The sequence below is a fragment of the Gracilinanus agilis genome, chromosome 3, assembly GCF_016433145.1.
Source record: "Gracilinanus agilis isolate LMUSP501 chromosome 3, AgileGrace, whole genome shotgun sequence".
In the NCBI taxonomy this organism is placed as follows: domain Eukaryota; kingdom Metazoa; phylum Chordata; class Mammalia; order Didelphimorphia; family Didelphidae; genus Gracilinanus; species Gracilinanus agilis.
In genome coordinates, this window is record NC_058132.1 from 416,281,283 (window position 1) to 416,297,550 (window position 16,268).

At 37.2% G+C, this 16,268-nt stretch overlaps 1 pseudogene; it reads right to left on the reverse strand.

The window, feature by feature from the left end:
- Window positions 1-14,456: 14,456 nt before the first annotated feature.
- LOC123241650 lies at window positions 14,457-15,522 on the reverse strand (annotated as a pseudogene).
- Between the last annotated feature and the right edge of the window lie 746 nt (window positions 15,523-16,268).

Consider the following 16,268-nt stretch of genomic DNA (forward strand, 5'->3'; position numbering starts at 1 on the left):
TTCTCTGACAAGGTTCTAATAAGATTGCATTTTTATGAGGAGAAATGATTACAGCATTGTCAAAGCCTTTTGTGGTTCCTGTGGCTGTTGCCCTACCCAGGCTTTCATAGCTGCCCTCTCCCAGTTGTCATTCTTCTCCTTCCATTAAGTTTGCCACCCTGGACTTCTGATTCTTTAAGCAGGCTGGCCAATCCTGTCTCTTTTCATAAGTGGCACTTGAGACTCCAGTGACAGAATCACATGAGTTTCTTATGAGAGTTGAAATGGGGGATGTACACTGGCATGGAATAGTTCAGTCCATCAATCATTCCAAAAAATCCCTGAACATGAAACCACATTCCCTGTGTCTGCAGGGTGACAAACCATTGTATATACTCATGGTTGGGAATACCAAGGAATACCAACAGAATTCCTGTCCCTAAGCAGTTCTAACGTTGTAAGGCCAGGGAGAATATGAGAACAGTAAGGTACCTGCCTCAGCGATGGAGAGTGAAAGAAGAACTCAGAGGAAAGGAACCAGACACTTGGAGGAAACATAAGGCCACATGCCACAGGTGGGATGAGAGCTGAGACTCTTGGACCAGGGAAAGCCAGAGGGTAAGGTTAGAAAGATGAGAGAATTCTGGGCAGGGTGGACAGACATTGCATGGGAAGGAAAGCAGAAGGGAGAAGAAGTATATTATTTAAGGGAATGAATGCAGGTAGCTCAACATAGAGAGGGCCATGAAGTTTGGGGACGGCAACCCTGTACCTAGCCTAGAAGAGTAGAAAAGTGCCAGCTTTTGAAGAGGATGAAATGACAAACAGAGGATATCTATTTAAACCAGAACAGGACAGGAAACAATGAGACTCTACCAGATATATACCAGATGTATAGGACCTGTGACTAGGTTAAAGGAAGAATGAACAAGACATATACTTTAGAAAAATCCCTTATGCAACTAAGTAGAGGATGGATATGGTTGGGAAGATTTAAGTTGGGAGCCTAATGAAAGGATCTTGCAGAGAGAGCCTCCTCCATCCTGGTCCAAAATGGTTTCTTTCAAAAATATTTACAGTACTGATCTGAGGTATGGATTGTGAGAGTGGATTAAAAGTGTTTGCAGTCTAGAGATTTTTGTAAATGTTGGAAGGGCCAGTTTTGCCAACTGATCACATAGGTATGATAATGCTCAAATATATAAATAACTATCTCAAATGTAAAAGTGGTCAAAGAAAATGAACAGCCAATTCTCAGATGAAAAACTTAAAATTACATTAATCAGGGAAAAATACTTCAGATCACTATCAGTTACATAAGTGTAAATTAAAACAACTCTGAGGTACCACCTCTCACAAATCTGACAGCCTAACATGGCCAAAAGGGAAAATGATAAATGTTGTATGGGATGTGGAAAAAATGGGAGACAAATACACTATTGGTAGGGCTGAGAAGTGACGCAACCATTCTGAAAAGCAATCTACAACTAAGCCCAAAGAGCCATAGAAAACCATATGCACCATTTGACACAGCAGTACCTATACTAGGTTTATACTCTTAAAAAGATTAAAGAGCAGGAAAAGGAACTACTTGGACAAAAGTATTTATAGCAGCGCTCTTTGTGGTGGCAAACAAGGTGCAAGTGAAGTGATGTCTATCAACTGGGCAATGTCTGAACAAGTTATGGTATAGGATTGTGAAGGAATAGTATTGTACCCTAAGAAATGGCAAACCAGATGATCACAAAAAAACCTGGAAAGACTTCTATGAAATGATATGTGAATTTCATATGAACTGAAGTGAATAGAATCAGGAGACCATTGTATACTATAACAAATAATGTACGATGTTCAACTGTAAATGACATAATTATTATCAGCAATTCAAGAATTCAGGATAACTTCTAGGGACTCAAGATGAAAAAAGGTTATGCATTGCCACTGGAGCAGATCGAGTCCAAATGTAGATTGAAGCACGCCAATTCTTCCCTTTATTTCCTTCATGAAATTTTCTCTTGTGGAAGCAATGTGTGTCTTGTTTCACAACATGACGAGCAAAGAAATCAGTATTGTATTATAACATATGTACAACCTATATCATATTACCTACCTTCTGAGGGAAATGGGAGAGAAAGAACATAGATTTCAAAATGTAGGAAAATGAATATTAAAAACTGTATCAAGGGGACAGCTGGGTAGCTCAGTGGATTGAGAGTCAGGCCTAGAGATGGGAGGTCCTAGGTTCAAATCCGGCCTCAGGCACTTCCTGGCTGTGTGACCTTGGGCAAGTCACTTGACCCCCATTGCCGACCCTTACCACTCTTCCACCTAGGAGCCAATACACAGAAGTTAAGGGTTTAAAAAATTTTTTTTAAACTGTATCAATGTATAATCTGGAAAAATAAATAGATAAACTGGAAGAGGTGAATAGAAGCTGTGTAAAAAATAGAAAGTAAATGAGCCCCAAGGGAGATGAGGTCACCAATGGAAGGAGTATAGTGGTAAGAACAGAAGACAGGCTACCCTAGTTTGGCCAAATTACATCTCAGAAAGACTTTAACTGCACTCTAAAGGATAACAAAGCTCAATAGGATAATCATATGACAGCCAGCCAGAAATCCCACTATGATCTTGAGTTTGCTTAAAGAGGGGTATAGGGGTCTAGAATTCAGGAAAATGGAGGAGTTGGTCTACTTGTAACCAACACTGCTCAGTACATTGTTTATCTTAACCCTAGCTGGAGAACATTTGGATGAGTGGAGGTGAGATAGCAGAAGACCATCCTATTCAGATCCTACAGAAGTCACTTAAAGGAAGTGGGAAATTTCAACTTAGAATACACTCAGGGGATTGTACTAGCTCTTTTAAGTAGGTTTTCTCATGGCCACCACAAAGTATTAGGTATTGTTGTATTTTATTTGTTCTCAAGTGGAATAATTTGGATCCAGAGGTGGACTTCCACCCCAACCCATAAAATGATTTTCAACTTTACTAAAGGGAATAAAATGAAATATTATTTTCCCATTGAGAGCTGTCAAAGAGAGAAATATTCTCTTTCCTGACTGATAAGTTTCCACTGAAGTGACCTTCAGGGAGTTTCCTTTGAAATTTAATAAAGAGGCAAACTGAGGCAAATATCTGAATAAGACATGAGTTGTTATGATGGATAGGTGACCTCATAATAAAGGATGGGTCAAATGGCTCTCCCTTTGGCTAAAAAATTCCACAGTATTATACATTTTTATGAGCATAGAACAAAGAATAGAAGAATAATCATCTAATGGGCCAGCATAGCAGAGATGATAGATCATTGCTGGTTGCATCAGCACAGGCCCTACTTATCATGATGGAACACCCTTGAAAATTTACAAGGCCTAGCTGCAACCTGAAGTATCTGATAAGGACAGATTTATTGGCAGCTTGGGAATTAGATAAGACCACCTTAATTGTTAAGGATGGACAAAATCAGGTTCTAGCATCACACATGCCCCAACATTTTTTGCAGGAAATTTAAGAAAATATTTAATGAGAATATTGAGAACAGGGTTTTTCTTTAGCTCATAGAAACTTCTTCACTCAAACCTCAGAAAAGCAACTTCAGATTCTGTAAACCATAAAATCTAATATAAAAGGCAGGCTAAAAAATTATTCCCTCATTAGTAGGGAAATATAGTGAGGGAAACAAAAATTCCCCCGATTTTTCACCAAAGCACTGATGATCCCATCTGTAGATACATTTCAGGAGGAATAGAATAGAGTGAATCTACTGAAGGCATTTCTGTCAAAAATCTTTTTTGTGAATGTGGAATAATGCCTAGGAGAAATATAGCCATAGAAATTTATTTTAAACTAACAGGTTGAGGGATAAAACAGGTTAGTAGTGGCGCTTTCACAGTTTCCTCCGCTGTCTGAAACACACTGACTTTCTTCCTATGACCCTTTCTGAAGGTCTTGATGTCAGCAACTATGTCCACCCATAAAACCGAGGATACCAAAGTCCCCAATGCAGTTTGTGCAGCAGCAAAGCAAATGCTCACCAAAGGAGTTTGAGTTGATTAGAGAACACAAGGTTTAGAATGGTGTGCAGGACACCTTGCAACAATGAGTCTCCTCCAATGAAAGGCTGTGCCTCAGCTTCAGAGCACTGCTGTGAATTGGCAGGAGGAGATGGGACCCAAAAGAAAGGTACAGTTTCAAGACAACCCTCAGACTTTATATATGATTATCTTCTTTAGGCTTTGTGGTGCACCATTCACTTTTTCTTTGCTCCAAAACTTCAAATTGGTTCATGATAACAAAGTGATAGAAGACTGCTAGAGAAGAGGTTAAGGCAGGATTCTGACAGTCATCAGGGACACCTTTGATGTGGAAATGATAGGTCAAGAGCAAGAAGTCACCAATATATGAATCTTTGAAAAACCCTGAAGATAAGACCCTTTTCCATGTGTGACCAGAAAGTGGGAGAAAGAAGAGAGACAAAATAATGATTTTAGTAAAATGTGGTCTGAACATTATGAAGTAATATAATTTGCTTCCTGAAGAACCCAAATTGACAGCTAGGTGGATAGAGATAGAATTCAGAAAGACTCAACTTTCTGAGTTCAAATCTGATCTCAGACACTTATTCAGTGTGTGACTCTAAAAAAAGTCACTTAGCCCCATATGCCTCAGTTCCTCATCTGTACAATGAGATGGAGAAGGGAATGGCAAATATGTCTAGTATCTTTGCCAAGGCAACCCCAAATGGGATCATAAAGAGTCAGATAGGATTGAAAGCAACAACAAAGAACTGAAATCAAGAAAGACATTTAACAAGAAAATAATATTTTTCCAACAGTAATCTCTACTCTGTGTGAGGCTGAACCCTAAATAGAGTGAAGGAGAGGTGAAAGCAATTTTGTTAAGTCAATGAAACAAGTTTATTAGAACATCATAACAGACACATTAGCCATGGTGTCAAAAGCAAAGTTGCTCAAAATGAGCTGTTGTTGAGGGAATCTCTATCTTGAAAGGTAAGATTCTGCATCATTTCCCAGAAGAACAGGTCCTGTTGCTTCTCACTGTGCTGCTCTGAGTGCTCCATAGGTATTCCAAGGCTCTCTTGTGGTAGCTCTCTCATGCCTCTCAGCTACTGAGGCAGATAACATAAGATGTCCTTATGGTGCAGTAGAATTAGCTCAAAGCAGAGAGTGACAAGGATTCCATAATAGTTCAGCAGTCAGTGGTTGTTCAATAGAAGCCATAGGAAGAATACTGTCCACAGCAAGATGGGCGGCAACTGCCATAGCCATAGCCACCATAGCCATAGCCTCCATAGCCCAGACCTCTGTACCCACAGCTGCCAAAGCCATAGCCTAGACCTCGGAAGCTGCCACATCCACAGCCATAGCGGGAACCATAGCCATAGCCCAGGCCCCCATAGTAGCTGCCGTAGTAGCTCATTGTATCAGGAATTCACGGAGTTGGAAGGATATCAGGAATAGGTGGTGCGAATGAGTATGGCATCATCTTCATGAGGGCTTTTATACACTTCCAGCAGGAGGTGTGGAAGATTTTAGGCAGCATTGCATAATTCCCATTAAAGAAACTGCCAAGCAAAATCACATTCTTATCATTGTTCCCTGGAAACAACTGCCCCAGCTCATTAGGGGTGTTTTCTCTTGATTTGCTGTTTCTCTGACAAGGCCCTAATAAGAACTCTTTTTTTAAAGGAGAAATGATTATAGTGTTGCCAAAGCTTTATGTGGTTCATGTGACTGTTGCCCTACCCAGGCTTTCATAGCAGCCCTCTCCCAGTTGTCATAGTCGTCCTTCTATTAAGCTTGCCACCCACTTCTGATTCTTTAAGCAGGCTGGGGAAGCTTGTCTCTTTTTATAAGTGGTTCTTGAGACTCCAGTGGCAGTCATATAAATTTTATATTATAGTTGAAATGGGGGGTGTACACCTGTATGGAATAGTTCAATATATCAATCATTCCAAAAAACACTCATAGAAGAAACCACATTTCTAGTATTTACATTGTGCCAAACCATTGTATGTACTCATGGTTGAAAATACAAAGGAATGCCAGCAGAATCCCTGTCCTCAAGTAAGGTGGCCAGATAGCCAATGGGAAGGAAAGTAGAAGGTACATGTAGTATAATATTTGAGTGAATACAACTTGGACAAGGCTATGAAGTTTAGGAAGGGCAATAAAATGTACCCGAACTAGAAGGGTAGGGAGGGGCCAGCTCTTGAGGAAGGTAAAATGTCAGACAGAGGTTATATATTTAAATCAGCATAGTAATAGAAGCATTGAGAGTTTACCAGATAATATTTTTAGTGCCTTGGATTTTTTCAGATTCAGGGAAAGAAGAGTAAATAAATCCCTTGGGCAAATAAGTAAAAGAGGAATATGGGTGGTAAGAAGATTTAGTGAGGGAAGTCAATCAAAGGCTCTTACATAAAGGACCTGATCTAAAGTGGAAATTGTAACTCCAGAGAAGTATTTTGATACCTGTGATGTTGATAAGGTAAAAAGGGTAAGTTTTGTCATCTGCCCAAAGAGTTGTGAAGATACTAAAGGTTCAAGGACATCCATGAGATATAAGCCTAAGTTCTTGCCTTGGTGTTTGTGCTCTTAAATGGAGTAGAGAAGTTGAGAAGACATAGGGTGCTTTTGATGAGGTAAGATGAAGAGATCTGGTCTAGATTTGGGGCCCTTGGAACGTCTAGGTGACATGGAGTTGAAATTTTCTAATTAGGACAGTTCATGATGATATGGGACTTGATCTCAGGTGAGATACAGATCTGGAATCTGGAGATGTGGCAGTGACAGGCAGAGAGAAGGATTCTAAAGCCTTGGGATCTACAGAGGGTTTACTTTCTCACCTCTGTAGAGCACATAGCGAAGAAAAAAGAAACAGAATTTTAGGGTTCAACCAAAGATAGTGAGCCTGAGATAATATGGGGGTAGGCCAGTCAAGGTGACCAGGAAGTGTAAATCCTACCAAGGAACACCATTTAGCCAGTGGTATCAAAAGCTGAAGAGAAGTCAAGAAGGAGGAAGATTCATAAGAGACCATTAGTTTTGGTCATGAGGACATCATTGAGCACTTTGGAGAGAGTATTTCCTCTTGAAGGTGAGGGTCAGGAATCTAATGTGCAGGGCTTTCAAAGACACTAAAAGGAGAGCAGTCAGGGACTCTCAGTAGGTTCCAATGTCCTCAGAACAGCCAAGGACATTTTAAATATAGAAGTACTGGGCAGTGATTATACGTTTTAATAGGATCATGCATTCAGAACATACTTCAACAATCAGTTGGACAAGTGAATTTAGGGGAAATACTAGGCTGGAACTGGAGATGAGATAGTTGACTATCAAAGAAAAAGTAATTGAGCTTATGGCAGATGAGGATGTGATCCATTGAGAAAGCGCAGTGGAGAGAATAGAAGGCAGGCTGTATCTCTCCAGTTGTGAAGTATCTCAGAAATACTTCAATTGATCAGGAGAAGAATGAGACTAAGTGCTATCAAGAGACAGCAATAGGTGCCTTATCTCTCCTCCCAGCTTATAAGACTCTCAAAATTGTACACCAAAGGATAAGGAAGCACAATAGGATGTAACATGACAGTCAGAAATCCTACTGGGATCTTGAGATTGCATAAAGAAGGGCAAAGGAGACAAGAGCTTGGGAAATAGAGGTGATGGTCCAGTTGTAATCTGTACTGCTCAATACATGACTAGTGTTTGACTGAAATGAAGAGCATACAGAAAATTCCAGTTCAGATGGTAAAAGTGTCTCCAGTTCAGGATCTAGGACATTCACTTGAAGGAACAGGAACACTTGGGCTTGGAGGACACATAGAGAATAGTAATTACTTTCTTAAGGTGTTTTAAATGCCACCAGTTAATATAGGTATATTATGTCTATTCCATTTGCCCCAGTAGAGGATTGTGGATTCATAAGTGCCATTTTCCTCCTAAAAACTGATTTTTTATTTTACTAAAGAGAATAAAATATTCTTAGCCCAATGAAACAGCTGTCTAAGACAGAAATGGTATTATCTCTAAAGGTGAATTTCCATTGAAGTGACTTTCATAGAATGTCTTCCTGCAAAGGATTGGTGAATAATTTGGAGATGTGTTTTGGAAAGAATTGAGTGAAATGATGCTATTCAGGCTATTTCTGACAAAAGGCTACTGCATTCATAAAATGGACAGACTTTTTGCAAATGGAGGAAAATTATTTATAATGATGTGTAACAATAGAAATTATTTTTTTCATTTAATTTAGAATCTCATAATAAACTAAAAAACAAGGGAGAGAAAATCCATTGGCAGTGGACCTTGTACATTTTTTCCACTGTCTGAAACACATTTGATTAATAAACCTTTATTATATACCACCTGCTTTGTTCCAGGTAAAGTGCTAAGCTCTGGCTTTCTTTCCAAAAACCCATCTGAGGGACATGATTATGAGGGCCATATTGGCTTATGGTGCTGAGGAATCCAAAGGCTCCCAGACCAGTTGTGGAACAGTTAAGTAGAAACTCTCTTCCTTGAGAATTTGAGTTGATTAGAAAATTCAGGTCTTTGAGTGATTAGCAGGGCACCCTGAAACAATGATTCTACTTTCTTGGTGGATGTGCAGGCCTTAGCTCTAGGGTTGTGTCATAAACTGGACTAGCAATTTAGGTGGTTAGAACAGATGGCACCCACCTGAATGGAAATTCTCAAACTTGGTATATAACTCTCTTCTGTATCTTTGGTGTGCCACTGACTTGTACTGTGCTCTAAACCATCAAATTTCTTTGTGATAGCAAAATGGTGGAAGATAGTTTAATAAGGGATAGGCTAAGTCAAATTCTGGAAGTTGTTATGAACACCTAGGATCTGGAGGTCATAAATTATGAACATGAGGACATGAACATGTCAATCTTTTTGAAACCTTGAAGATGAAAACCCTATCAGCATAAACCAAGGAAATGAGAGAAAGGAAACTACTTATAAGGACAAATGCCTTTATCATGGATAAAGTTGGGGCTAGATGAAGTACTAAAATTTAAGTACTATAGAACCTAAATTTTAGGAAGACATTTAACAAGGAAATATTTATTTTTTATCTTTATTTTTTATTACTTCACACATTTTAACAACAAATTCCCATATAAGTTTTCCAAAGTTAAATGATCCATATTGTTTCCCTTCTTTCTTCCCTCCCCCGTCTTGGAGCTGACAAGCAATTCATTCTGGATTATACATGTATTATCACACAAAAACATATTTCCAGATTTTTCATTTCTGTAAGCAAATAATCTTATGAAACTAAAACCCCAAAACATGTACCCAAATAAACAAGTAATAAATCATATGTTTTCATATGCATTTCTACTCCAACAGTTCTTTCTCTGGAAGTAGATTGTGTTCTTTTTCATAAGTCCCTCAGAATTGTACCAAATCATTGTAGTAGCAAAGTCTATTGTATTTGATCATTTCACAACATCACAATTACTGTATATAATGTTCTCCTGGTTCTGCTTATTTCACTCTGCATCAATTCATGTAGGCCTTTCCATTCTTTCTGAAATCATACTGTCCATCATTCCTTATAGCACAATAGCATATACTACAATATGTCCAGCCATTCCTCAATCAAGGGACATTCCTTTAGTTTACAGTTCTTTGCCACCACAAACAGAGCAGCTATAAACATTTTTGTAACAATAGGTCTTTTCCCATTTTTGGAAATAAGCATTTTCAATAGAAATCTAGACTCCATTGCAAAAGATAAATTGGAGAATATTCTGCAATGATATGCAAACAAAAGTTAAGATTGAAAATCTCTTCATGACATGAGGCTGAAACACAAGTACAGTGAAATCAAGGAGGAGAAGCAAAAACAGTTTTGCTATGCCAATGTAATAAATTTATTAGAACATCATAACATTTCAGAATCAGAACATCTCAGCCATAATGTATAAAAGAAAATTGGTGGAAACAAGCTATTGTTGGAGTAGTCTTCTTCATGAAAGATGAGATTCAACATCAGTTCCCTGAAGAATGTGGCCTGTTTCAGGCCCCGCCACTTCACTGTCCCCAGAGCTACAAATTTATTCAAAGGTCTTCTTGTGACAGCTCTCCCAAGCTATAAAGACAGACAGAAAGAGATATCCTAATAATGAAGTTGAATTAGCTCAAAGCTAGGGGATAGGGATTCCATGACATCTCGGAAACAAGTTCTTCAGCAGAAGCCATAAGAAGAATACTGTCCACAGAAAGATGGGTGGTAGCAGCCATAGCCATAGCCACCATGGCCAACACTGGCCAGGCCACCATAGCTACCACTAAAGTCAAACCCTAGACCATGGAAGCTGCCTTATCCACAGCATAATAGAAACCATAGCCATAGCACAGCCAGGGCTTTATAGGTTAGAGAGAGGGAAAAGTCAGAATAACTGAATGAGAGATTATAGTGGATAAAAGAGAAAGCAGGCTTTAGTTCTCTGGTTGTAGAATATCTTAGAAAAACTTTGATATTGTCACTAGAGCAGAAATGGATATTCAATGAAATAGAGGACTTTCAAGCATTCCCAATAAAACTGAGCTAAATAGGAAAATTTGTCAATCAAACATGAGGCTCAAGAAAAAAAATAAAAAGGTAAAACAGGAGATTCAATAAAGTTAAACTGTTTACAATCTAAATGGGAAGGTAATTGTAATTCCCAAGAAATTTTTTCTTTATTAGGATGATTATAAGGTGTGTATATGTATAGAGGGTCCTGTGTAAGTTAATTATGGTGGAATGATATCCAAAAAAATTAATTTAAGGGATGAGAAAAAGGGAGGCCCTGAGATAAGGGAGGGGGAAGGTAGAATGTAGTAAATTATCTCACATAAAGGAGATACAAAATAGCTTTTACACTGGAGGAGACAATGGAGAGGTTGCAGGCAAGACTGGAAAATTACTCTCACTGGAAATGGCTCAAAGAGAATAATATACACACTCAGCTGGATATAGAAATCTAGTTTACCCTAAAAGGAAGTAGGAGAGGAGGGAAATAAGAGAAGGGAAGACTGATAGAAGGAAGGGCAAGACATTTGTCAGAAGCAAAATACTTTTATACTTTTGAAGAATGACAGGGTGAATGGAGAGAGAGAGAGAGAGAGAGAGAGAGAGAGAGAGAGAGAGAGAGAGAGAGAGAGAGAGAGAAAAGAAGAATGGAGGTAAGTACAGTTAGTAATCATAACTATGTATGGAAATTGGATGAATTCATATATAAAAACTAAGTGGGTAGCAGAGTGCATTAAAAACTAAAATTCTACAATATTTTATTTATAAGAAACACGTGAAGCAGAGAAACACACAGTAAAGGAAAATAATTTGAGCAAAATTTATCTTCTGATAATATCTTCAGATATCTTCATCTGAAATTTATAAAATAGCAAAATCTAAAACGCTAAACTATGATCTCAGACAAAGAAAATCCAAAATAGATCTAATTTAAAGTGATAAGCAGGAAAACTATCTTTTGCTAAAAGGAATCACAAATGAGGATAATATCAATACTAAACATATATGTACCAAATGATATGGCAGATAGAAGGAGGAAGCATTCCCATTGGGCTGCTGGGCAGAGGGGCAGGTAATGTAAATAATGTTCTCACGTGCATGTGGAGAGGGGGAGGGAAGCAGCCCTCTCCAGTACACGTGCCATAGGTTCACCAACATGGACTTAGATAATCCTAACTAAAAAACTAGGTGAAACAACACATTCAGCAAAATTTCAGGTTATAAAATAAATTCACATAAATCATCAGCATTTCTATATACTACCAATAAAGCCCAGCATCAAGGGACAGAAAAAGAAATTTCACTTAACATAACTGTAAATAATGTAAAATAAGTGGGAATCTACCTACTAAAACAAACTCAGGAACTATATGAACACAATTACAAAGCTCTTTTCATGCAAATAAAGTAATATCTAAACAACTGAAAAATGTTAATTGTGCATGGGTAGGTTACCTAAATTAATTTATTTTTATTTATTCAATACCATACCAATCAAAATACCAAAAAAATAATTGTAGAGACCTAAAAAATAAATTCACTGGAAGAAAAAAGGTCAAGAATAACAAGAGATTCAATGAAAAATGTAAAGGAAAGTGGCAAGAACTCACTATTTGACAAAAATCTGCTTGGAAAACTGGAAAGCACTTTGGCAGAAACCAAGTCAAACCCAACATCTCCCCCCACATACAAAGATAAGGGCAAAATAGGCACTTGATTTAGGCAGAAAGGCTAAAACTATAAGCAAATTAGGGAAGCATATCTGTCAAATCTATGAATAAGGGAAATATTTAAGACAAACAAGACATAAAGAGCATCATGAGTTATAAAGTTGATGATTTTGATTGCATTAAATTAAAAAGCACTTGTATGGCAAAATCAATGCAAACAAGATTATAAGGAAAGCAGAAAGCTGGGGTAAATTTTTACAGCAAGTTTCTCTGATAAAGGCTGCATTTTTCAAGTAAATACAGAAATTAGTCAAATTTATAAGATTACAAATCAGTCCTCATTTAATAAATGCTCAAAGGATATGAGCAGGCAGTTTTCAGATGAAGAAATCAAAGCTATCCATAGTCATATGAAGAAATGTTCTACATCATTATTGATTAGAGAAATGAAAATTTAAACAATTCTGAAGTATGACCTCACACTTATCACAATGGCTAATATGACAGAAATGGAAAATAGTGAAAGTTGAAGGAGATGTGGGGGAAATGCTCTGTGGGTGGAGCTGTGAACTGATCCAAATGTTTTGGAAACCAATTTATAGCCCAAAGGGCTATAAAACTGCAAATCCTTTGACCTAGCCATATCACTAGTAAGTCTATCTCCCAGAAAAATAAAAAATGAGACAAACCTATTTGTACAAAAATATTTATAGCAGCTCTTTTTTTGATGGCAAAGAATGGGGATTCTAGGTATAACTGAGGATTCCAAAGGGATGTCCATCAATTGTGGAATGGTTAAACAAATTGTGGTATATGATTGAAATGGCATACTATTGTGTTACAAGCAGTGAGAATTAGTATGCTTTCAGAAAAACCTAGAGAAACTGACAAGAACTGATCCAAATGAAATGAGCAGGACCAAAGGAATATTATATATAGTAAATAGTAATGTTATATGAGGATCAACTGTGAAGGACAGCTATTCTTACTAATACAATCATCTAAGATAATTCCAAAGGACTTATCATGAAAAAAAATGCTATCTACCTCAGAGAAAGAGCTAATGGAATCTGAAGTTAGATCAATGCTTTTTGAAATTTTATTTTTCTTGTGGTTCGTTTGAGTTTATTTGGTTTGTGTTTTCTTTTGCAACATGAGTAATGCGGAAATATGTTTTGCATTACTATACATATGCAACCTATAACAAATTTGTATGCCTTCTCAATGAGGGAAATAAGGAGGAAAGAAAGAAAAAGATTTAGAGCTCAATTTTAAAAAAATTAATGTTAAAGTTATTTTTACATGTAATTGGAAAAATAAAACATTATTTTAAAAAAGAATCATTGAACTACCTAAAAACCATAAATAACAACAAAAAGAATTGATATTATGTTTTAAGAAATCTCAAAAGAAAACTATCTGGACTTATTAAAATAATCAGACAAAATGAAATAGAAACAACCCATTGATCGTCTAAAAGATATCCTGAAATTAAAACTCACAGTGATATCATAACCAAAGATCAGAGTTTTCATGCCAAACAAACAAAAGTAGTACTATCAGCAGCCAGAATGAAAGAGTTAAGTACTGTAGTTCACTGTGGGTGAACTTTCTTTGTTAGTAACTTAGTGTTAAGTAGGGGTACTTTAAGTTCTAGATTGATTAACTTAAAATAGACAAAGAGAATAAAAATTCCCTTTCACAGTACTAAGGAATCACATAAGACTTAGATTCTATCACTAAAAAGGAATGGAGAGTATATAGTTTGATATTTCATAAGAAAAAAGATAGAAGCTTACAAACATGAATATGTTACCCAGCAAAATGGAGTATAATTCTACTGACAAAAAATAGACTTTTATAGAAATAGAAGACTTTAAAGCATTCCAAAAAAAGAAAAAAATGTGCTAAATAGATGCACTGTAACACAAACATGAGTCAAAAAATACATAAAAAAGTAAATGGAAGTGAGCAATTAGTAAAGACTATATGAAATGTTTACTTTTGAATGGATGGGATAATAGAAGTGTAATCTCATGAAATCTAATGTCATTAGTGGGCATAGAGGAAGTTAAGTAAGACAGAACCTGGGAGTGATTTCATTCATTCATTCATTCATTCATTCATTCATTCATTCGTTTTCAAAGAGCAGAAACTGTATTTTTAGGATCTGAATGTTGTCTAGTGCTGAAGAACTCCTTATAGTAAAAAGCAGAATTCTTTGGGGACATTAGTCATTTCATTTGATAAAATTCAGTTGTGAAGATTTCTCGTTCCTGTTATGTGGCGAGTCCACTCCCTGCCTTTAGTTACTGTAGATTTGTTTTTCACAGTCTGAGGCTAAGAAGAAGAATGTTCCTGCCACCTTTGAAGCTGGAAATTAATGAACTTCCACATTATAAATGCCTGAATGATGCAAAAATATGCAAGAACAGCAATTCTGACAGGTAACACATTGAAATTTCCAGTATTGAAATCCAGCTTCTGATTTTCTGCTCTTGCTAGGTCAAAACCAATAATTAACCCAGAGAGAATCAAAGTCAGAAGTCTTCCCAAAACAAGTAGAACTGCCCACAAAGAAAATCCCTTCTGATATTTTTCATCATTATGAAATAATGGAACAGAAACTCAACAAAGTAATACAGCACCAAGAGAATAAGTCCCAGATGGTTTAAGTTCAAAAGATAAACTCCACCAATGTGAAAGAGGTAAAGTCCAATGTAGACAAGCTGTCTCGCAATATCTTCTTTTTTGATTTTTCTGGGAGTAGAGCTCAGGAAAAGCATGAAATCAGTAAGCTGGTTGTGATATGTAGAAAAACTTCATTTGAAATGTCATCAGATTAAGGGGGTAGTACTTCTACAGGATAGCTGGATCTGAGATAAAGTTCTCAGACGTCAGAATGCTTGTATGTACTCCAAATAAAAGAAAAAAGGCAGAATGTGCTAAATTGATCAGATTCATTAAACTTGCAATGTTTTGTTTTGGAGAAATGCATATGCCTATTAATTTTATCTAACATGTATTCCTGAATCGTGGTATGAATAATTATTGCTCCCAGCATATAGAAGAAAACTGTGGCCAAATCTTTGATGCCATAATAATAGAAAGGGGCCATTTTGGTTGCACACTCTTCTGTGGCCAGAATGGTAACATATTGAAGAGTTAGAAAAATAACTGCTGCTTTTGTTATAATCTCGAATATAAGCCCCACCAGGAAGACCATGGCCATGCAGGAGACAATGCCAGTGTGATTCTGCAGGATGAATTCATAGCTCAGGACAGGAGGGTTCTTGGTGCTTTTCTTGCGGATGGCCATGATGAGGGTTGGACCCCATTCGGTCCTGTCTTGTCCTCTTCCCCTCCTCTTTTATATACATTCCCTATCCATATACACGAATAAAACTTTAGGTGAATTTATCCATTCAAATCAAAAGAGAAATATGGGGGAGCAAAGGAAGGAGAGGAAACAAGAGGGATGGTAGATTCAGAGAGGTATTAGTTATAAGCAAAAAAACTCTAAACTCAGAGTGTATATCCTAAAAAGATATAAAAGGAAATGAAGAAAAGCAAGAACCTGTGACTGGGGTATACTTGAAGGGAAAAGGAGAATCAGGACAACAGAAGCAAAGTACATCAAGCACTGAAAACTGTTGCTAAGCATACCGCTTTCCCACCTCCCTCTTCTTCATTATAAAAAAGAATTGGAAGCAAAATAAAGAAAAGAAAAAGTACAAGAGAATAGTTTGGAGGAAAATATGCAATTGACAATCATAACTGTTGTCAAAATATTCCTGAAACCAGTATGTCTGTTTTCTAGAGCTATCATATCTATACAGATGCCCTGGATACAGAATAAGCCTGTTTACAGTAAAGAGCCAATCAGGAGCCTGCAGTGAGCCAGAAGTCTTGCTCACTCCTACATGCCTTCATGTTCTTAGCTGGCTGACTTTGCTGAGCTCTCCATCATAAATTCTATCTGAAGCAGCCTAAGTCAGCCTTATGGTCAGCCTTTGCTACCAAACATCTTGAAACATTTTGCTTCTGTTTCCTATGTGTCCTTAG